The following is a 23199-nucleotide window of genomic DNA, read 5'->3' on the forward strand; positions in this document are numbered from 1 at the left end:
AGAAGGCCAATGGCATCCTGGGGTGTATTAGAAGGGGGGTGGTCAGTAGGTCGAGAGAGGTCCTCCTTCCCCTCTACTCTGCCCTGGTGAGACCACATCTGGAATATTGTGTCCAGTTCTGGGCCCCTCAGTTCAAGAAGGACAGGGACCTGCTGGAGAGAGTCCAGCGCAGGGCAACTAAGATGATTAAGGGAGTGGAGCATCTCCCTTATGAGGAAAGGCTGAGGGAGCTGGGTCTCTATAGTTTGGAGAAGAGGAGACTGCGGGGGGACCTTATTAGTGTATATAAATATATAAAGGGGGAGTGCCACGAGGATGGAGCCAGGTTCTTCTCAGTGGCAAACAATGATAGGACAAGGGGTAATGGGTATAAACTGGAACACAAGAGGTTCCACTTAAACTTGAGAAGAAACTTCTTCTCAGTGAGGGTGACGGAACACTGGAACAGGCTGCCCAGAGAGGTTGTGGAGTCTCCTTCTCTGGAGGCATTCAAAACCCGCCTGGACACATTCCTGTGTAACCTTATCTAGGTGTTCCTGCTCTGGCAGGGGGATTGGAGTAGATGATCTTTTGAGGTCCCTTCCAATCTCTAACATACTGTGATACTGTGATACTAATTTTAAATCTGTGGTATAAAAATTAAATTTTAAAAAGTTAATTTTTCCTTTGTTTTTAAAAAAACCAGGAGAAATAATTAGCAGATATAGTAAAAAAAAAAGAAAAAAAAGGCAAAAATGTAAACAATTGTACTGTTCAGTTTCTCCTTGCATCATTTTTACATTAACATTAATCTAATGATTTTCTAATGTTAATCACTTTAAAACACCTGAAAACTTAGAGCAACACTAGTCTATTACTTGATAGTCATAAATATAATTCAGTGCCTCAAATATATTTTTTTCTTATGCCCAACACAGGAAACAACAGTCTGCAAATTGTTATCAAGAGCCTATCTTTTAAAATCTTCTACTTTCAAAAACAAATATAGTAATTTTAAAATCCAAGTTGGACATCAGGATGCTGATAACTACTTTTAGAGCCCAGCATACATGTTTTACACACAGCTTAGCTGGTGAGCCTTAACAACTCCTGAACTTGCTGTAACTGTATACTATTTGAACTCTAAAGAAAACAAAATATTCTAAGATCTTCCTGGCTCGTTGCTGTTGAAAATGAACAAGACATTTTTCTTAATGAAATCCATATTCTAATATTGCTTTACTTAAGTACTAAAAAGAAGAATTGCATGTAATATAGATGGCTGCTCATCACAAGGATTTTTCCACTTATTTAATGAAAACCTTTATGAGTGATGGCTTTCCCTTCATTTACAAAAAAGAAAACTATGAAATATCCCCTGCCTATGCAAGTTTTACCTGCTTTCATGACTGATCTGTTAGCCATAATTGCTCCAAAATAGGATCTATTGCAGAGATTTTTCCAGTTAATTACTTGCACTTAGAGATTTTGCTGTTTGTGTTCAGAAAGACACTAGATAAAGTTTTGATTAGAATCATAGAATAGTTAGGGTTGGAAAGGACCTTAAGATCATCTAGTTCCAACCCCATTAGAAGGGTGTTAAAGATAGTTCACTCCCCTGGAATTGTACAATATTGCTAGTATGTTGTTCACATGTTATAATTCCTTCAACATTGGCTACATCTCCATAGATTGCCCCAAATACTTATATTTAATTTCTTTATTGCCATTAAACCCAAACTTTCAGATTTCACAAATTACAATGCATCCTGATGCTGTTATAGCACCTACCATTTTTGTCTCATCTCCATACCTCCTGGGCTCCATTGGTAGAATTTCTGTTCTATTAAAACCCAATGCCTTTCAAAATTGGTCATTATATTTCAAGAAAACAAAATATGTTTTCTTAAGAGGCAAAAAACCCACTCACCTTTCCAGTGTAGTCAAGTTTGGTAAGAGATTAAGGAATAGTAATCTGATTTTATGTTATTAATTAATGTCCTATTCCTAAATTCTTAAGTCTCAAATATTGAAAGAAAACAGAGAGGAAAAAAAATAGATGAGTGAAGAGAAAGTGTAGTCACCCATTATTTACTGCTAATATTATTACAGAACAATAACCCTTTGTGATAGCTCAAGTGGATCAAAATTTTGGAACTACCAACCTTTTAAAAAGTCTTATTTTTTTTGGCATGGGAAAATTCATATCATCTTGAGCCAAAAGCATTGGACAACAGACCAATAGTTTTAGAGACCAGCCTTACTGAGGACCCTCCCAAGTCTCTGCTCAATTTTCCATTAATTGCTTCCAGAATCCCAGGTGGCAGTAGATAGAATGATTCATTGTTTAATTATTTGAGTGCCATGAATCAAGAAAAAGTTAAAAAAATCCAAGAGTTTTTAAAGGAATTATAAAATCATCCACTTTGCTGTGAGACAGCACAAAAGAACAACAGATTTGCACAAAGCAATAAACAACTTTCTGTTATTAAATGTCACTCAGAACTGAAAATGCTGGCAGATTTTCTTTGTCCAGCTTCTCTTAATCTTGAGTAATCTTTGTAAGATGAGCCTCTACATGAAATAGCTATCAAAAAAAAAAATTATCAGTGCAGTTCTTCACAAGGTGGAATAGTGCTGTTTCTGTGCACTGATGGCCTGATCCCATGCTTTGAGTTGGGTCCCATTAATCTCTTTTCTTGAATGTTCTCATATTAAGCACCGCTGGCTGTGCTCTGTGTTTCCTACACAGACCATTTTCCGCCTTTTTTTATTAAGAGCCTTTATTTGAGAATTTGAGCTCCAGTCATAGCAAGCTAAGTCATTGTATTGTTCAGCCAGGAGAAGAGAAGGTTCTGGGGGACACCTTAGAGCACTTCCAGTACCTACAGGGGGCTTACAAGAAATAAGGAGAAGGACTTCTTACAAAGACATGTAGTGACAGGACAAGGGGGAATGGCTTTAAACCAAAAAAGGGTAGATTTAGATTAGTTATTAGGAATAAATTCCTCACTGTGAGGGTGGTGAGACACTGGCACAGGTTGGCTGGAGAAGCTGTGGATGCCCAGTCTCTGGAAGTACTCAAGGCCAGGCTGGATGTGGCTTTGAGCAATCTGGCCTAGTGGAAGGTATCTTTGCCCGTGGCATAGGGGTTGGAACTAGATGATCTTTAAGGTCTCTTCCAACCCAAATCTATGATACATTAGTGTTACTTCACAGGTAATTTCCTATACCAGAAAGAGCAATTCTTGGTGTTATTTTCTGTGGGAAAGTTCTTCCCAGCTGAAGGTTGGAAACCTTCTTTGTCTTTGTGGTGTATCATAACACAGAACAGAACAAACACGACAAGTCATAATTATTGAATCATGGAATACAAAGTATATCCAGATACTAAATAGAAGTTGTAATTGAAACAGTTACAGTAAAAAATTTTGTACACTATCAGAATGAAATTCTTGAAGATTAACATATTTAAAAATTATTATAATCTGCCTCGTGTCAAGAGCAACTGCTTATCTGAAATCAACCTGGCTAGTTGCTTTTATGGTTATAGTCCCCTGGCTAGGCCATCCTTTTATGCCTGAATATTCTCATAGTTATCACTGAATCATATATCAGTGTGTGAAAACTCTGAAATGTGCTAAAAATTAAGATTTAATATAGAATTTCCAAGACTGACACTGGATGTAGGCATCTTAGCCAAAGTGGTACCTTTTATAACCAACAGAGTTGCAAGCCCTTTCTGAGAATGGAAAATATCTGTCCTCTGGATTTATAAAAGTTTCATATTCTATAGAGGTCTTTAGTAAAGAGTACTATCTTTAGATAATTACTGCATGTCTTTGGATGCTTAAAACTTTTATGATATGGAAATGATGCATAGAATTACTGCAGAATAAAAACTAGAATGTACATTGGAACATTATGTGTCCTAATACTGAAAGGAAAACTGTCAAATAAAAAGCAAACCAAAGGTAATACAAAGCAGACAAAAGAGACAGTGCCTGTAATTATTTGAAAAACTTCAGAGGCTTAGTTCATAATTTTACAGGTTCACAAAATGCATCTTTATGTGTGAACTGACAGATTGACACACTGAACAAAATCCTGAGATTAAAAAAAGTACTAAAATGAAACAGAAATGAAAAAATTGAGCATCAAAACTTCTTAATACTGTGGCAAATCAAATGTCATGCAGAGGCAGGTGGAGATTTAATGCATAATATTGCCTTATATTAAAACACAATTTTATAAATATTATGTGCATACACAGAATTCATCTATTTGCTTTAAGAAAAGACTTCCCCTGTGCCAGTGTATCAGTTTAACAAGAACAACTGACAATGTTGGAGTGGGAGCATGTGTACATGAATAAGTCTGGAATATATTTTCACAACTGGATAGCCCTAAATTTGAAATTTAGTGCACATGCAGTTGTTACATAAAGTCACTACAAGTGTTGATCAGCAATTACCAGGAAAGCTGTGTGTAAAAACTGACTTGCAGTGTTCCTTTATCACGGTCATTTCAGGATGTAACTTGCTTTGAAGATTCCAGAAATTCACCAAAGCGGTCACCATGAACTCAGATCACAAGCACTCACAGTGATGGACATACAGCGATTTCAGGAAGTGAGAGAGACAAAAAGGATGCTAATCCAGTAATTCATATAATAAAGTTAAATAGCAACAGGTATCTTCCCATAGATCGCAGCAATAAATCTACTGAGAGAAAACAATAACAAAGGCGATAAAATCCCTATTTGTTCACTTTGATTGTAACCCAGCTTTTTTTGGTGTGCACAGCAGAGGAAAATATATCGGAGACATAAGGCTTGAAGGCTTTGAGGGTGAAAAAAATGTGATGAAATTTAAGTGTAAGCACACTGACATCTATTTGATACTTCTAGAGATGAATAGGTTTGACAAATGAATGTAACACTCATAGTGAGTTTTCTTCTGGTTCTAGGGAAGTGTGTGGAAAGTGGAACAAGATTCAGTAGACAAAGTGGAGTACTAACCCCAAGTCCATCTGTCCCACATCTTTCTTCTCTCCATTTTCTTTTTAAAACAAGTGTTCTGACTTTTAGAATCTCCTGCATAATAAATGTTAGTTCCTCACTATGTACGGAAAAGCCTGATAGGTAAGGAATTCAGCTCAGAGTTGGAAGAATATCCCTTCATGAAGGGAAGGAGCATGAAACTGAACTTCTGACCTCCAGAGAGACAGTGAAGGTGTCCTGTGGTGGTGTTTTGGAGTGGTTGGAAGTAGAGGAGGAACAGACAGTGTGTGGCCATGATTATTATTAGCGCTATGCACTTGAAGGCTACCAGGCAACAGTTCTGACAATCTGTTGAGACAAAGACATGCAGAATCTAAGGATTTAGCAGCTTTATGCACATCCAGTAAGAGAAATGTAAATACTGTGAGTTTCATTTTCAGATTCCACATCTTTTGGTGTCTAAATATGCCTGTGTCAAGAATCTAATCTTTATATTTGATCTGATGGAGCAGAAAGTCTGTGACTGAGCACAGAACTGGGATCACATATATCAAGCTTAGTGCTTTCCCCATTGAATCATTCTTCTTTTTCTTTTCCAGGCATATTCAAGTTTGAAAGTTTTTCTGTACAGCATCTCTGGGGCATGCTTTGTTTTGCAATTCACAACTCTGCTTGTGAAGTAAATGCCAGTAAGTCTCACACTGAGCTTATAAAACCTTTGCCTGGCAGCACGTACAACAACTTTGTTGCTTTCCTGCACTGCTCTGTCTACATTTTCTAACCTTCACCCACCACTTCTAGAGATGTGAAGCTGGTTTGATCTTCACCTGCATTCAGTCTGTTCTCATTCTCAGCAGAGCAGGAGTCACCAAGGGATGCCAGCTATTGTGTGCCTTTTGTGAAAGGGATGCAAGCCTGCTAAACTTGTTTAAAATGATTAAACACTTTTTCACATGGTCCTGGAATTAAATCTGAGCATGGGACTTTGCATATATACCTCTAGGAGCTGGAACTTTATGTTTGGTTTGGCTTTTTTTTTTTTTTAAACAGAGAAAAGAGTGAATCTGTTTAAAATGTTATAATTAGTATAATTTATTTTGAAATTTTGTCATTTTTACCCTTTGGTAGCTTAATGTTTCATTTAAACTTTTAAGTTAAATTATTATTTTTTTCTGTTTCATATAGAGACCAAACAGAAAAGGAAAAAGAGCTTTTTATCCAGCTCTTTTTCCTTCATACCTTTCTTTTTCTAGTGCTTGATATTTCTTATGCCATCAGGCACTCCTCTGATTAATTGCTTTGGCCTGTCACCTCCTACTGTGTACAATATTTGCATTAAAAAAGAATAATAAAATAACTATTAAGAAAAAAGAAGGTTTCTAAGGCTATCCTGTTCTACTTACATATGTAAAAGGTAACATAAAATGGTGAGTTAATTTGTGTTAGTGTTTCATAATAGTCTGCAGCATTTGTTGTTATTTTTAAATGAATTCTTTAAATAAGCACTTGCTTGAGGAAATGCGTAATAAGAAGAACAGTATGTAGATGCTAAGACAGTGTAGCACATTAAAAAACTGAAAAACTTATTGTATAACCTGCCCATTCCATACTATGCTGATATTCTCCAGAGAGAATTCTCCCTTACTGTTTTCTATTTTACTATAATAAGATTATACGGGGACTCTGGATACAGATTTCTTCAGTCTCTTTGTTATTTTCCCTCTGGGGCTGTAACTCATGTCAATATTTTAAAATCATTGCAGACATGATATTTGTTTATAAGTATATTTGGATATGTATACATGCATATGTGTATATACGCAGAGAGACAATCTTGTGAGGTACAGATATTAGAGACTGAGGAAAACATAAAAGTTAAAATGATACATTCTTCCTGTTTTAATCTTACAAAAACATTCTTAAATGATGAATGGTTGCAATTCTTTCTGAAAGTCATCCTGCTTACAGTTACCCTCTTGCTGACTGCAGGAAGTCACATCCTCAGCAGGCTAAATTGGCATCTCTCCATCAATAGCCATAGAGCTAAACCAGAGGACAGTCGATCCCTCTACAAGCATAAATCATACAAGCACTAATTTTCCATTGCCTTGAACACAACCTAGTATACAGATGCAGGGGAGCAGCAGTAAAGAATGAGTCAAACTCTCACTGAAATTCTAATGGCCAATGTTTGCAGATAGAAATGAGTAGCCCCATTGCATGGTACTGCACAGGTAGGTTCAAATTGAATAGAAACAGAGAAGAGTCAAAATAGACCTATAAATGAAAATCAGTAAAAACTCCCACAAAATAACAAGATTTTATTACCAGGAATTTGTTTGTAGCTAATGCTTTGGTCAGAATTACTGGGAAAAGTTAGCACCTGCTTGCATTCCTACCGTATATCTAGGGCCTGAAAAAAGCTTTAACCTCACTGATACGGACTCTAATAAAAAACCTTAATGTGTTATGAATAGTATGTGTGAGTTCATGAGGTTACAGAAGTCAGAAATGTTTTAAAGAAATAGTGGACTTGTGGTTTCATTATGAATCTCTGTCTAGCTAGGCCTTTATATTACTAACTACCTCTGTTTCAAAAAATATCTCATCTGAAAGAAGGCTAAGCTCATAAGCTGGAGGATTGATTTGAGTAGAAACATGGAGAAGTTTTAGTTTCAAGTGGCTTTTGACTCTGCACCAATGCCAAATGTACATCTTGGTTGAATTTCATATTGAAGCAAAACAAACAGACAAAATCTCCCCTACGGAAAACAGCAATGTTAATGACCAGAAACAAATCCAAATGAGTCTATGAGTTAAGGTTTGCACAAAGCTGCACACAGAAAGCTTTATTTGAAGCTCTGGAATATAATAATTAAGACTTCAAAACATCTTTTTCATTACATTCAGAGCTTAAATTGTGTAACTTATTTGCATTTCAGATAGAAAGAAATGTATACTTTGTATGTTGAATTTAGATTTATAGAAGCATAAGCTCATTCAAAATGGAAAATATTACTGACTCCAATTCCAGTTATGAAATACTAAATTGTTTTTTAAGTGGGAACCAGCTCTCTTAATAGGCTTTCAATATTAATACTCTAATGTTAATTGTTGCTTTACTTTCTAGAGGTTATGTTAGATGGATGAACCAGGAAAGTCTGATTTAGATTTAAATTAGAATTTAAGTTTGAGAATTAAAAATATCTGGCATAAGATTTGCAGTTTAATAGTGTTAAAATTGTGGCTGCAATTTTAGTCATGTGTTTCCAAAAATCCTAGAGATGCCTGTAGTTTAGATGAGTTTGTAAGTCTTAGTCTAACTTTGATATTAGACATATAAATATCAAACTATTTTTAAAAGTTTTCAGTGTGGTAATATTCAGAAGATGCTTGTGCTCACACAGTCTTGTCAAATTGAACAATAAGATGATCTTGTTGCATAGAACAAGAGCATTTTGCATTTTGGAATCTTACCTTTGACAGGGCAACCAAAATTATAAATAAAACATTGGAAACTAAAATTCTGGCCTTAGTTTACTCTGCAATGGCAGACGCAGGAATGTCTTAGGAGTTCAGTGGCAACCATATGATATAATACACCACTGCCATGCTGCATGGTGTAAATGGCAAGGAGGCAAAAAAACTTCCCTTTCCTCCACAAACACTGCAAACCTGTGCTGGTGTTAACCAGACACTTTTAGGATTGTGAATAACCAATTTTAAGAAAATAAATTAAATGGCATTAAACTCAATAAAGGATATATCTTTAGGTCTGAAACCACCCTCCTTTCTAATAATAATAAAAAGAAAGAAAATCACTCACATGAATTTGATTAAGTTTTCCTGCAGGTGTATATGGCCCAGCAGAGTGAGGATATACTTCTTTTCTGAGAGAGAATCTCTGAAAACTCTACGCTTTCTAAGTTGTTCAGGATACTAGTAATCTTTCTCTGATCCAGAAAAGCTTCTCTTTGTACAACTCTTGACTCATAGACAAGATTAAAATTGTAGTGGTTAAAATTAAGCAAGTATAAAAACACTTCACCAGCCCTATGTAAGAGCAAGCCTTCTGTATATGGCATCTCCGTTGATAAGTTGTGCCAATGATGATGCTAATTAAGACTATGGATGCTTCACAAGAGGTAGAAGAATGTGTTGAAAGCCTTCAAAATTTAGTAAAACTAAAATCTTGAACAATTTCATTCACTCAGTATTAACAAGTACTTGCCAGTGAAGTTGTATGAAAAACGTAAATAAAAATGCAGCTTCCAAATGTAATAACTATTTCCCTTGTGATACTGGGTATCCTGCCTTTTTAATGGGCCATATACAATGTGCCTGCAGCAGATAGGCCTTCTGCACTCTGAGATACTCCAGCATTTCCAGGGGCACCTCCAGAAACATGATTCCGACAGGCCTCTGTAAGCCACGAAGACAGACTGTGGAATGACCTTTCCACGTGTTTCTCCTATTTTGGCCATGTACTTACCCTGAAACCTTTCCACCTTTTGCAAAATACTTTTGGGAGTTCAATTGCCTGTTTTTCATAGAGGTCTTCACTGACTTCCTCATCCATATCCCATCATCAAATTTTACAGAAGTATAAACATACGAGCAAGGCAGTAAACTTTTGCATTGTCTTTTTTTGCTTCAATGTCTAGTTGGGTCTGACTGTTTTGGATGTTGCTCCACATTTAGAACACACAGAATATTGATTAAAACACAAAATATTGATTGAAAAAATATTGATTGAAAAAAAAAAAATGCAGTAAACTTTTGCATTGTCTTTTTTTGCTTCAATGTCTAGTTGGGTCTGACTGTTTTGGATGTTGCTCCACATTTAGAACACACAGAATATTGATTGAAACTGGAGCTGGAATCCAGCAAATGCAGGTTACTCCTCAACACATAGTGTCTACAGAAATAAGAAAACTAGTGTCGTGGTTTAAGCCCAGCCGGCAACCCAGAACCACACAGCCATTTGAACACACAACCCTCTCCCCCTAGCCCCGCTCCCGAAGGGATGGGAAGGAGAATATAAAGAATGTAACTCCCATGGGTTGAGATAGGAGCAGTCCAGGAACTAAGGTATGACACAAAACCACTACTGCTACCACCAATAATAATAATGATAAGAGAAATAACAAGGAAAGGGAATACAACCGCTCACCACCTGCCGAATGATACCCAGCCTGACCTGAGCAGTGATCTAGCCCTTCCTGGTAACTGCCCCCAGTTTATGTAGTGAACATGACGTGCTGTGGTATGGAACACCCCTTTGGTTAGTTTGGGTCAGGTGTCCTGTCTCTTCTTCTTTCCGGATTCCCTTCCTCCCTGACAGAGCATGAGAGTAAGAATGTCCTTGGTCAGACTAAGCATTACTGAGCAGCAGCTAAAAACATTGGTGTTATCAGCATTCTTCCCAGGCTGAAAGTCAAAACCATGGCACTGCACCAGCTACTAAGAAGGAGAAAAACGGCTGCTACTGCTGAACCCAGGACAACTAGAAAAGACAACAATAAAATGCACACGTTCTGATCGTCCATCCTCACCTGGCTGTCTTTCCTAGAAAAGAGATAGTTTAGGAGGAGTTTTCTTCCTTTAGGAGTACTCCTGATTTTTAAGGTTATATTCGAGAAATGACAGTTTCATTGCTACTTCTTACACTATTTCTTCTAGACTCTGTGATAAATATCATCCATTTCTGCTGGTTTATTGCAGCTGAATTTCCAAATTGCCCTATAATTTCTTCTCTATGGTCTTCACTGTCTGTAAAGGCTACACATGAGAAAGGGCATTGGAAATTGAATTTTCCTGCTATCCAGCTTAATAAATGCCAATACCAAAAAGAAGTTATTCAACTGCCCTCATACCTAAGCATCTTCCTGAAATGTCAATTCAATTGCTATTTATCCTTATGTATATGAACAATTAAAACAAGATAGAATCTATAAAAGTTCACATTTCATACTCTTGTAATTCCACGTTTTCATGAGGGTAGAAAGAGAAGCAAGCACATGGTCCACATGATTTTTTCATTCTTGATCCACGAAAGTTGTCATAGTAAAATCATGTCCACTTTGTTTTTGTTGAAATTTTCACAGCTTCACTTTCAACAGACTAACTTTAAATACTGAATGTATATGATTTACAGCATGGTAAATGACTACAAATTCACTGTGAGCTTTACAGGATATAGAACTAGAAAGTCAGATGCAGCCATTGGAAGATTAAAGGGGAGTAATCTGTGTTGATTTTTGGAATAATTTGAAGCTCACTTTGATGTGCTGTTGCTGCAGCAGTTCCTAGTTTCAAACTGTGCTGAATACATAAAAAAAATGTTCTAATAATGCATATATATACCTGCAAGTGATTATACTCAATCACTTTTGCACCATGTCTCCTCCATGGTACAAAACCTCTTGCCCCATTTCTATAGCAGCACAAGATTCATAACTTCTGCTGATCAGACACCAAGGGTATCATGAGACTGACACTTTTAATATTAAATACCTCCAAATATGAGTGATTAAGCATAAATATACCTAAGAAAGACACTACAGTGAACTGGAGATTAAGTAATCAATCTGCTTTGTAAAGAAAAGGGATGTTTATTTGAAGCTTGTCTGTCTTTGGAAGGGGAGTAGATGAAAGCATGTGTAGAGATTGAAGTATTGTACACATTTGTTTTGAAAAAAGGCTATAAAGGATATAACCAGCCTGTATGGAAGTCTTGCAGAAGTCTATGACATTTTTAAGACTAGGGTCCCAACAACAAAAACGGCTAAGCCTAGACGTGCCTAAATTAAGAAAAATTAGGTTTTAATTCTGTTATTAGCTCTATCTTTGTCTCTATATCTTTCATAACAAAGTTTCTTCTGAAAGTACCAGTATTCAGTTTGGTGATGGGCCCAGAAGGGATACTTTGAAAAAGCATTATGAGAAAGCACAGAAATATGTTATGTCTGTCTTCTCCTTTCTTTCCTGCCTTGTCATTTCCTTTTACTTTCTCTCTCTGACAATATTGTGAAGAGCATAAGATTTTTTTAGGAAGTGAAAGACTGTTTTTCCACCTAGCCCATGCTTTGCCCACATGTTTGAGAGCGACATGATTCTTGGCTTCTCCTTTGAGTCCTACCCTGTAAAAAGATGTATGGAGCTAATACAGAAGGATGTAGAGAAACATCTGTAACAATAGCATTGTCTGTTACTGGGGCATGGGGAGCCTAGGCAATCTTTTTATAGCAAGGCAGGCTCGTAAAACTTTAGATGGCAGATAATTTTCCTGACGGTTCTTTGCACACGTGGGAAAGGGCAGGAAAATAGTCAGAACAGTGATGGGAAAGTCCTGGAAATCAGTAGAGAAAGGAAGAGTGGGAGTGTCCTGGGTTCAGCAGTAGCAGTCATTTTTCTCCTTCTTAGTAGCTGGTGCAGTGCTGTGTTTTTGACTTTCAGCCTGGGAAGAATGCTGATAACACCAATGTTTTTAGTTGCTGCTCAGTAATGCTTAGTCTGACCAAGGACTTTCTGAGTCTCATGCTCTGTCAGGGAGGAAGGGAATCCGGAAGGAAGCAGAGACAGGACACCTGACCCAAACTAACCAAAGGGGTGTTCCATACCACAGCACGTCATGTTCACTACATAAACTGGGGGCAGTTACCAGGAAGGGCTAGATCACTGCTCAGGTCAGGCTGGGTATCATTCGGCAGGTGGTGAGTGGTTGCATTCTCATTCCTTGTTATTTCCCTTATCATTATTATTATTGTTGGTGGCAGCAGTAGTGATTTGTGTTATACCTTAGTTACTGGACTGTTCTTATCTCAACCCGTGGGAGTTACATTCTTTCGATTCTCCTCCCCATCCCTCTGGGAGCTGGGGGAGGAAGGGGCAGAGTGAGCGAGTGGCTGTGTGGTTCTGGGTTGCCGGCTGGGCTTAAACCATGACAGGGAGGTACTAAAATGTTTGAGAATGTCTGTCTTAGAATTTTTCACAATCCCCTTCTCGCCCACCTTTTGCTTTACTTTTAAAGATATGATTGTGTATATACTTTGGGTAGAAACAGATACCGACCAGCACGTGATTAGACAGGGAAAGATATTCAAAGAATATTTAATGGATTGTCAATTAGAATCAGTGAACACTGAACTAAGTATCAAAGACTGCCTAATCTGTAAATCTGAACTATACTAAGTGGTCTTAAGTGAAGTGTGTGAAATTCACTTGACAATTCCACTTGACATAAAGGCAGTTGAAAAGGTGATAAGACTTTTTTGTGCTTCTAACAGATATAATTCACTGATACATAGAAAGCACTCCACACTAAAGAAAAATAAGAAATATTATCAAGAAGAATACCCAAAATATCCTGAACTCTTACAACTGAATTGATGAATGTATTTTTAATTTCTTAATGAGTAGTATTATAAATAGCATTTAAGATCTTATTTTGAAAGAAAGTAAGTAATTGAAAGTGATACTTGATAAGGAAAAAGGAGATGCTTCCCTTTTATTTCTGGATGCTTTCTTACAAATACTAACAAGCAACTTTGGAATATCATAGCATTTCTTCTCATAGGCATCTATATGTATTTTCTTGTGAGTAAGCACCATATGTCAGAATTTCAACAGCCAAGTTGAAATATTTACTGGGACCCCAGTGCATGTGATAACACCACAGGTCCTGTGTATGATGTACAAGCTATATGTGGGTTACGCAAAAATTTTGTAAATGAAATAACAACTGTCTATGGAAGATAAATTATCATATGTGTTAGGAAAGAATATGCATGTAAAATTGTGGCAGTATCTGTTAAGTAGTTTTGTTAAAATAGAGATTACATGATCTGCTTTTACTTGGGCCAATCATGCTATTTGTGGACTAAATAATACATGTATTTTGGCAACACCCTCATACACAGAATGTTGCAGAGCAATAAACATGCTGAAGTTTATATATCCAACACCTCAAATTAATTGTAAAATGATTCTGGAAAATTATATAAAAAAATATATTATAAGTAAATGTTCTTTGATGGATTTGCAGCTATTCCTTAGGCACTCTTATTTCTTCATTAGGGATAACTACAAAAAATCCCTTGGTGTAGTTGAATTAAAACATCTTTGCACTTTAACGTTGATTATTTCTCATACAGAATTTGAAATCCCTCAGTATGAAGAAAGATCTAGATTGTCCTGAGTCAGCTATATAATTTGTGCCTTTTTACCTCCTTTATTAATAAAAGACCTCTGATATATTTTCTGTGCTGAAGAGTATAAGAAAGAAAATAAATACAGTGGAGAATAAAGGACAAGCACTTGTTTTGTACTTTGCAGAACCGTTCTATTTCTAAAACTAAAAGTTATTTTCTTACAAGGTCTTTGCAGTCTCCATTAATCATTTCTTTAGCTAAATCTGCCTGTTAGCATATTTCTAGCTGCCACTGCACGCTCCCAGCACTTTCTTTAAGCAGCCCATGCATTTGTTTTTGACAGAGGTTGGCCTTAAGACAAAATCATCCATTCAAATCAATAACCATCATGCAACAATTGTTGACTAAGCCAAAGTGTTCTCTTTCAGAACAAAAATCCAGTGGGAATACTGTATAATTTTAAATTTACTTTTATAACAGGATTCATCTATGGAATCCTGCCTGCTCTGTCTCTCTCCACCTTGTGGTTTTTTTGTATCATTGCAGTCAATTATTTCAGGGCCCAAACTGAACATTATTGTTTTCTCGTGAATAAATCAAATATTTAAGGATGATACAATTTTTCATTCAGTTATATATCAGCTAGCTTCTATAGATGAAATTTATATCTGCCAACTTGCTTTTAACAGACAAAAGTTTTCTGTCTTGTTCAGGAAAAGGCAATTTGTTTATGACATGCTTTGAACTTTATATATCATGTCACATACACTTTCCTTATGATGCTTTGTCCTAAGACCTCAGCTGAGAACACCTTAAAAACACGATGGGTGATAAGAAAACAGCCTTCAGTGGATTTTGTATAAATTAAATTGTTTAACATTCAAAAAAAGAGGGAAGAGAGGACAGGAATCTGATTCTCCAATAAAATCCATAAGACTATTACCTCTCCCCTTTTCTGAAAGTTCAGACTGGAGCAGATAGATAAACAAAATGCCAGATCTGATTATTGCTGTGCTTAATTTCGAAACTAAGTGCCTAGTAACAGCATAAATTTGGGTGTTTTGGCTAACTCCATAGCTCATTGATACCTCATACTGAGAGTTAGTCATATGAGTGCTGGGGAAGCCAACAGTTTCATCACCAAGATCACAACTAGCACTGAAAAAAACAGTATGTCTTCAATGCCATGTGCAAGTGCAAGTGCTACATCTTTGGCTGGAAGCAGGACATTGTCTTCAATTGGGATTAACGTGTATTTGTGGGTTTTCTCTTGTGCTTAAATCACAAATACATTCCCCTCCTCCCCACAAAAGAAAGAAAGAAACAAAGAAAAAAAAATTATGATTGCTCATTTTATTCTGCTTATGAGTAATTAGCCGAAAAGGGCTGGAAGTCCAGCATCTGCCATTCATGAAACTCCTTTTACTTTTGAAGGATGAAGTAGAAATCTCCTAATTCCATGTGGCTAAAATGTTTTCCTATTTTGACTTATAAACTGGAAACTTGAACCTCACTTTAGAGCCTAGGAGTTAAAGCCTCTGGGAAGGAAAAGAGAGACCTGGTGGCCCTTCATTAGTCTAATCAATACTAAATATTATTCACAAAGTGGAGCACCTGGTCATTTTTGTCTCCCAGATGAATGCATCAACCATTATAATCACACTCATTCTGTCTTCTGTGCCAAATGAATGTTCATCGATCCCATGTAAAGTGGAATGGTTTTACCTTAAGAAAAAAAAAAAAAAAAATGGAAAAGCACTTCCTTTCTCTAGACTCCACCTCAGTGTGGCAATTAGGGCACCCCCATAGGAAGCACATATTCCAGGACCAGAACAGCTAACCCCCATAACAGAGGTGCATGCTTTTTCCATGTGTTCCTAAATAAAAGCAGATCAAAGAAGGGCTAGGGGATGTTCCCAGCTTTGGTTTTTCTGGAACCTGACTATTTGGAGTGTGCTCTGAGAAAGCTGACAGAAGATAGCCCTGTCAGTGACATAGGCAAAGATTTAGATTATGAACTAGAACATGAGTAGAGCATGAATTAGGCCTGGCACTGCTTGGGCTTGCCATGATTCAGCTCAGGTGGGCGCTGGTTTTTAGCGATAAAGATCCTCTGAGCACCTGCAGTATCTAATAGCCAACTATTTCTACCTTTTTTTTGTATGCTGTCTATTATGCAAGATACTTAATCAATACTTTTTTTTTCTTTGATTAGAATTTCCTGTACTTCTTCCTTTGCCTGTAATTTGGCGCTGTTTGTCTTCCCAAATAAAAGCTTCACAAAGCTATCAGTCATGCAGGGTTTCTAGCAGGTGAGTCATTAATTATTCATTCTGATGAGTGTGACCACTGCTGTGAGAGAGCCCCAGGAGGATTTCCAAAGGACCATTTGGTAATAAATATTCAACAATTTGTAATGTTTAGTTCTGATTCATGTCCCAGTACCCATCAATGGCTGGACGTGTCCACTGTCCATATATAATATCTCCTTTTATCATCATTTAATGACATCAAAATCATGCATTGCACCATCTTGAAACAAAAAATTAACAGATTTTTAAAGTCACCTTGTCAAGTCTAAAATTACACTTCAGCCTTGTAAGTCCATAAACTCTCTTTAAATGCTTATTAAAGCTTATAAATGATGCTTTCACTTCAGTGGAGCTACTCTCATTTACAGTATAAGATGATTTCGTAGATTATTTGCAAGGTGAAGTGAAGCAGAATGGAAAGATGTGTGGAAAAATGACAGTGGCAGCAGGCAGCATCCTCTTAAAAGGATAAGAGTGATAGTTGGGAGGTATTTCCAACCCAAACCACAAACTTAATAAATAAGTAAGATGGATTTAGAATATAGTATTTTGGGGTTTGTTTCTTATCAGGCAAATTCATACAATTCTTGTCAAGCTGATTTTGCATAGGTTTTTTTCTTAAGTAATAGAAATATGAAAATCATATTTATACCAAATACCTGTGAGGATAAGAATCATCAAAACTTTTTAACGAGTGTTTCAATCTGTCATTTTTATGTGTTCAAATCAACCCATGATTCCTGAGAAAAAGTTGAAAAAAACCTGAACACTGACAATGCTTTTCTCATTTTAAGCAAGCCCACACAGGCAGAAGCATGAAACGTTTGACTGACAGGTGCTTCTTCAATAAATGCCAATGCTGATGACATGGTAACACCAAAGTGCCTTGCTGAACATAGTCTGGCATCAGGAAGGTCATGGAGAAGAGTACGAAACTCAATATGAAGTTGTAGTTTCTACAAATGAATAAATCTTGGTAGCAATCAGTCAATTTTTTTTTTTTCTTCCCTTCAAACTTTTTCATTTCTCCTTTCTGCGATGTGATAGAAAAAGAATTAAGTTTCTTTAAACAAGAATGATAATGATGAAGAGCGGGAAAGACGGAGAATAAGGAAGTAGGCCTCAGATTTGTCAAAGTTGACAGTATAAGTAAGAATAAAACTACCCTGGATGACTATGATACTGAAATTATGAGTAGTTAGTTATATACTCATTTACACTTTCAGTAGCACCACTAACATTAATAGCACGATGCACCCAAATGTGAAAACAATGTAAATTGGAATAAAAGAGGTTCCTTATATTAGGCATTCCAAACTAATAAAATTTGAGAAGTAATTATTAGATCTCCAAAACCTGAACTGGATAAAACATTTGTATAGATTAAACAAATTAATTAGCTTGACTGTTTTCAAAAATGAACCTCTCTGTTATCTAAATTTCACAGTGAATCTAGTAATCCAGTAAATTAAAAATGTTGGACTGTTAGTCACAGAGACTGGATTGATCTTACTCAACTTTAACCTGAAAGTAAAGCATCTTGTCTAGGCTAGTTGAGAGGACTCCATCTATAGTCCATGAAGGGAGAGAGAGATCCCCAGAGAGTAATTTATCAACTGCTAAGATTCTGTTTGAGAAAGATAGGACAAGATGTCCTCAGGACGTACCTATCTCTTTCTCTTGGCAATTGAGAAAGCCTGCACAAATCTCTTAGGTGTGATGTCTCATGTCTGGATGGTTAATGTTAAGTAAGCTGAATTCTGCCCTAAGTTCCCCAGGTTGTTTTGAGTTATAAGGGCATGAAGTGTTTTCTCACTGACTCTAAGCAGAGTGTCCTGTTGGATTGAAAGGGCAAATCACTCACTATGGATATGTAAAAATAATTAGTATCATTTTAGACAGAAAAGTTCACAGAAACATGACATGAGAACTTCTAAATATTCCTATATTTAGAAGACTCTCATTTCAGGCCCTTTCATGCTTCCAGTACACAATGAGTCAGAGCAGTTGTACAGTTTGGACACAGGAAATCACAAATCTATTACTACTTTCTTTGTAGTGAATTCTCATTGCCTATTGATTTTTGACAGAAAAATTATTTTTCATCTAGAAGCAAGCTACTATATTCTGAACAGGTTAAATGAGTGGAAGAATAAAATCATAGAACCATTTCAGTTGGAGAATAACTTAAGATCAAGTCCAGCCATTAATCTAACACTGCTAAGTCCAGCACTAAACAATGTCCCTAAGTGCCATGTTTACACATCTTTAAAATTCCTCAAGAGATTGTGACTCAAAAATGCCTAATGAGATTCCAAAGAAGATGCCTAAGAAGGGATTATAGACTTCTATTATAGCCTCTTTATTAACTGTCCAGTGTGGCTGTGCCTCAACTGCATGACCCAGTCAGTGCATGAAGGAGCTGTGCTAAACCCTCCTATACTCATTCTTTTCTGTTCCAGGATTCACATAGCCCTAAAATTTCTTCATAAAATGTTTTTATTACCCTCATAGTATGCAGCAAATAGAAATAAAACAATAGAAATAATACATTTTGGCATGTCTCAGAGGACAGGGTACAGAATTGGCAGGACAAGGGTTAATGGTTTCAAGCTGAAAGAAGGTCAGTTTAAATTAGACATTAGGAATAAATTGTTCACTGTGAGGGTGGTGAGACACAGGTTGCCCAAAGAAGCTGTGGCTGGCTCATCCCCGGCAGCATTCAAGGCCAGGTTGGACGGAGCTTGGAGCAACCTGGTCTAGTGGAAGGTGTCCCTGTCCATGTCAGGGGTTTGGAACTGGATGATCTTTAAAGGTCCTTTCCAACCCAAAATGTTCTATGATTCTATGACATAGTCTGATTAGTTGACCGTGATGGTTGAAGTTACTTTAGATCTGCTTGTTAGTGTTCCTTCAGTATGAGAAACCGTATCCTAGTGATAAATAGTATTTATTCACAGCTCTGCTTTTACATGCTGCTATCTCCATTTACTCTATTCACTTCACATGCTTGAAATCTTTCCATTTATCTAGCAGAGTTACTCAAATTGGAGATCTGTACCTCCTAAAGCAACATGAAATAAACAGAAAGGGAATGAAAAGGTAGTCCACAAGGTCTTCCAAGGTATTTTAAAGATCTTAAAGGCATTAGCTAACCAAGTACCTGTGGCAGGGGGGCAGAGAATAGGGGTTGCAAGCAATTTATCACACATTGTTTCTGCCACTTCCTCATCACACTCTTCCCCTGCTCCAGTGTGGGTTCCTTCCCACAGGAGACAGTCCTCCATGAATTTCTCCAACATAAGTCCTTCCCATGGGCTGCAGTTCTTCACAAACAGCTTCAGCGTGGGTCACTTCCATGGGGTGCAGCCCTTCAGGAACAGGCTGCTCCAGTGGGGGTCCCCCACAGCGTCACAAGTCCTGCAACAAACCTGCTCCAGTGTGGACTCATCTCTCCATAGTGCCACAGATCCTGTCAGGAGCCTGCTCCACCACAGGCTTCCCACGGGATCACAGCTTCCTTCCGGCATCTGCCTGCTCAACCATGGACCTCCATGGGCTGCAGGGGCACATTCTGCCTCACCATGATCTGCACCATGGGCTGTGGGGGAATCTCTGCTCCAGTGCCTGCAGCACCTCCTCCCCTCCTTCCTCACTGACCTTGGTGTATGCAAAGCTGTTTTCTCTCACATATCTCACTCCTCTCTCCCAGATGCTGTTGCACAGCAGATTTCTCCCCTTTCTTAAATGTGTTATCACAGAGGTGCTACCATCATCTCTGATGGGCTCAGCTTTGGTCTGTCTTGGAGCTGGCTGGCATTGGCTCTGTTAGACACAGGGGAATCTTCTGACAGCAGATTCTCACATAAGCCACCTTTGTAGCTCCCCACTACCTTGCAATGCAAACCCTATATACTAGTCAAGCCATGCCCTCAGTTACTGCAGTCTGTCCTGGTTTGTTAAATTGTTTCTGTCTCTTCTCTGCATGACATTACTCTCTGTCGTGTATGATTTGCTAATGAACCTCAAGCAGGGCTAGCCTATAAGCAGGAGACTGGATCTGGCTAGACCTAAGGTTGGGGCTGTATCTGGACATGCCCACAGAGCCAGGGACCCACCCATGTGCCTGTGCTCATGGGCTGGGAGAGTGAAGGCGCCGTATGTTTGCAAGTGAGCTCTAATGCTGATCACTGTAAGAAGAGACACAGAATCAGCTTTCAGTGCTGTTTACTGTGACAAAAGTGAGGCTAGTGCATTTATAGCTGCCATTAAAGGCACGACTCTGTCAATCTGTATGGCTGGATGCGTGTCTGTGTTTGTGTTATACAGCTGTTTGTGCATTGTGTGTGCACAAACATGCATCTTTACAGTGCATGATTAGCCTTGCTGCTGTCAGCACACAGGCTTGGGAGCAGGAGCAAATAGACCAGAGAAGAGAAATCCCTTGGGTCTTCAAATCCTCCAGATTTGACTTCCCTTAACAATTAGAAAACTGAATGTCGTCTAAATGCATTCAATGATTTGTGAAAAATGGTATGTGCTCTGGCTGTTAAAGTTATAAAAAATTTTTACATGTGGATTTTTAAACCTATACTCAGCTTTATTTTTTTATCTTGATTTAGAAATATTAATTTTAGACATAAAATTAATAAACCTAAACTCATTTTTAAAAACAGATTTTTAAATCTGTTTCAACTACATCTGCTTAGATCTGCTTAAAACCAGATTTTTAAACCTAAACTCAGATTTATTTTTTAATCTTGATTTAGAAATATTAATTTTAGACATAAAATTAATGTAGTTAATATTAAGGAAGGGTAGATACGTTCATATTATATACTCAAAGAAGCAGAAAAAAATATGAGACATTGGTGATTAAAAAAAGCACAGGAAAAACAGGTGAATTCCCTAAAGAATGAAGAAGGACAGACAGTGGACCTATTTTTAAAATGGGGTAAAAAAGAAGACCTAGGCCCATCAGCTTAGCCTCAATACCTGAAACATTCTGAAACAGCTTGTTAATTAGCCTGGATGCACCCTGAGGATAAGGTGATAGGGAACAGCTGACATGGATTTGTCATAAAAAAAAAAGTCATATCAAATCAATCCAAGTTCTTTCTGTGGCAGGATAATTGCCTAGTGGACAAGGGAGAAACTATAGATTTGATGTATCTTGACATTAGTAAGCATTTTCACACAGTCCCATTTGGCACTGTCATAAACAAACTACAGAGGAACACAGTGTAGCAGAAATTGTCACATGGAAGGGTGCACAATGGCCTGAAAAGCTAAACTCAGTCACTACCCAACAGAGACCATAAAATCCATCAAATCTGGAGGATTTTCCAGTAAAATGAGCCAATATAACTGGCAACAATATAATACCAATTACTGAGTAGCAAAATCCCATACCTGTATAATTAATTTATTGAATAATTAATTAATTCATAGCACAAGGAAGGCTTTCTGGTGCATTTGTTGAATCCTTGCTATTGGAGGCGTTGAAAAGCGAGTTGGATTATTGTATGTTGGAGGTAGGTTTTTGTAAGCTTGATGGATAGATGTCACTAGACAGATGTTTGATGCTCCCTTTGCCTCTATGATCTCTTCTATACTTTCTCCTTGGCTCTCACAGCTTCTGACATTACTTTGGGTTGGTCACTTCCTTTCTTCTTACCTCAAGCCTTACTGTGTCTCATAAAATCCTTAATATCTTTCACAGAATCTAAAATACAGGCACTGCCTGCCACAGTTTATAAAGGTTTTGGAATGAAATCACTTATTAAGCACAAAGTTTTCTCATTATGTGTCAAATAAGAAGTTATTTCTGCTATAATTTTCTAGTGATAGCTAGAAGTTAAAGAGTTATCAAGCTGCCTATTGTGTGTGTGCATATATAGATGTATTAAACAGAAAGATTGTATATAATTTTCTTTAATTATATCTTTGCCTATTAAAAGCCAACTGAATGCATTTTGTACCACATGATCAATGGTGTTAAATCACTTGCATTTCATTGCTGAAAACTTATTTTTGAGATTCAGTACTTGAGGCTATAATAGATTTCCTAATTGTAAATCTCAAAATTATGTTCTGCCTAAATTACAGTGTAACTTTCAGCAGCACATGCTTGGTACCCAAATATAGGGTATCTTGTTTTGTATGAACTGCAAAAGCATCCTGTTAAAGATGGTTTTGCATAAACTTGCATTTGTTTTACTGTATTCAGGGTGTTTATAGAATAATTATATTTATGTAACGTCTTTCTTTCCCACTACACACACAGTGAAAGAACTTTGAGGTTATAAATTCAAATATTTCAATTCAGGAAACCACAAAGTGCTGAAATTCTGTGGTTTGGGTTTTATTTGTTTGTCTGTAGGTTTGTTTCTTGTGTTTTTGTGTTGGTTTCATTCTTTTAAGCCATCTGCTAAGTGAACATCATTGGGCAGCGTTAGATCACAGTTTCACATAATATTCTTTGTGTTCATAGGTTCTGCTTCTGAGTGTGGTCATGAAGCTGCTGTTAGCTGTCAGATAAATAGACTTTGCAAACCACATGAAAACTGAAGAGAAAGATTTGTTTCCTTGTAATGAAAAGGTAAGCAAATTATGTCTGTAGTTAATGATAACCAAAATGCTTTCAAACAACTCCTTCCATTTCCTCCCCTCTACCAGCAAACACTAACCTCAAAAAGGAAAATTGCAGTGTGAGAGCTCAGAGGGATCTACGACAAGACTTTGAGTATGACAC

Source organism: Psittacula echo (genome assembly GCF_963264785.1).
Source record: "Psittacula echo genome assembly, chromosome: 3".
NCBI lineage: Eukaryota > Metazoa > Chordata > Aves > Psittaciformes > Psittacidae > Psittacula > Psittacula echo.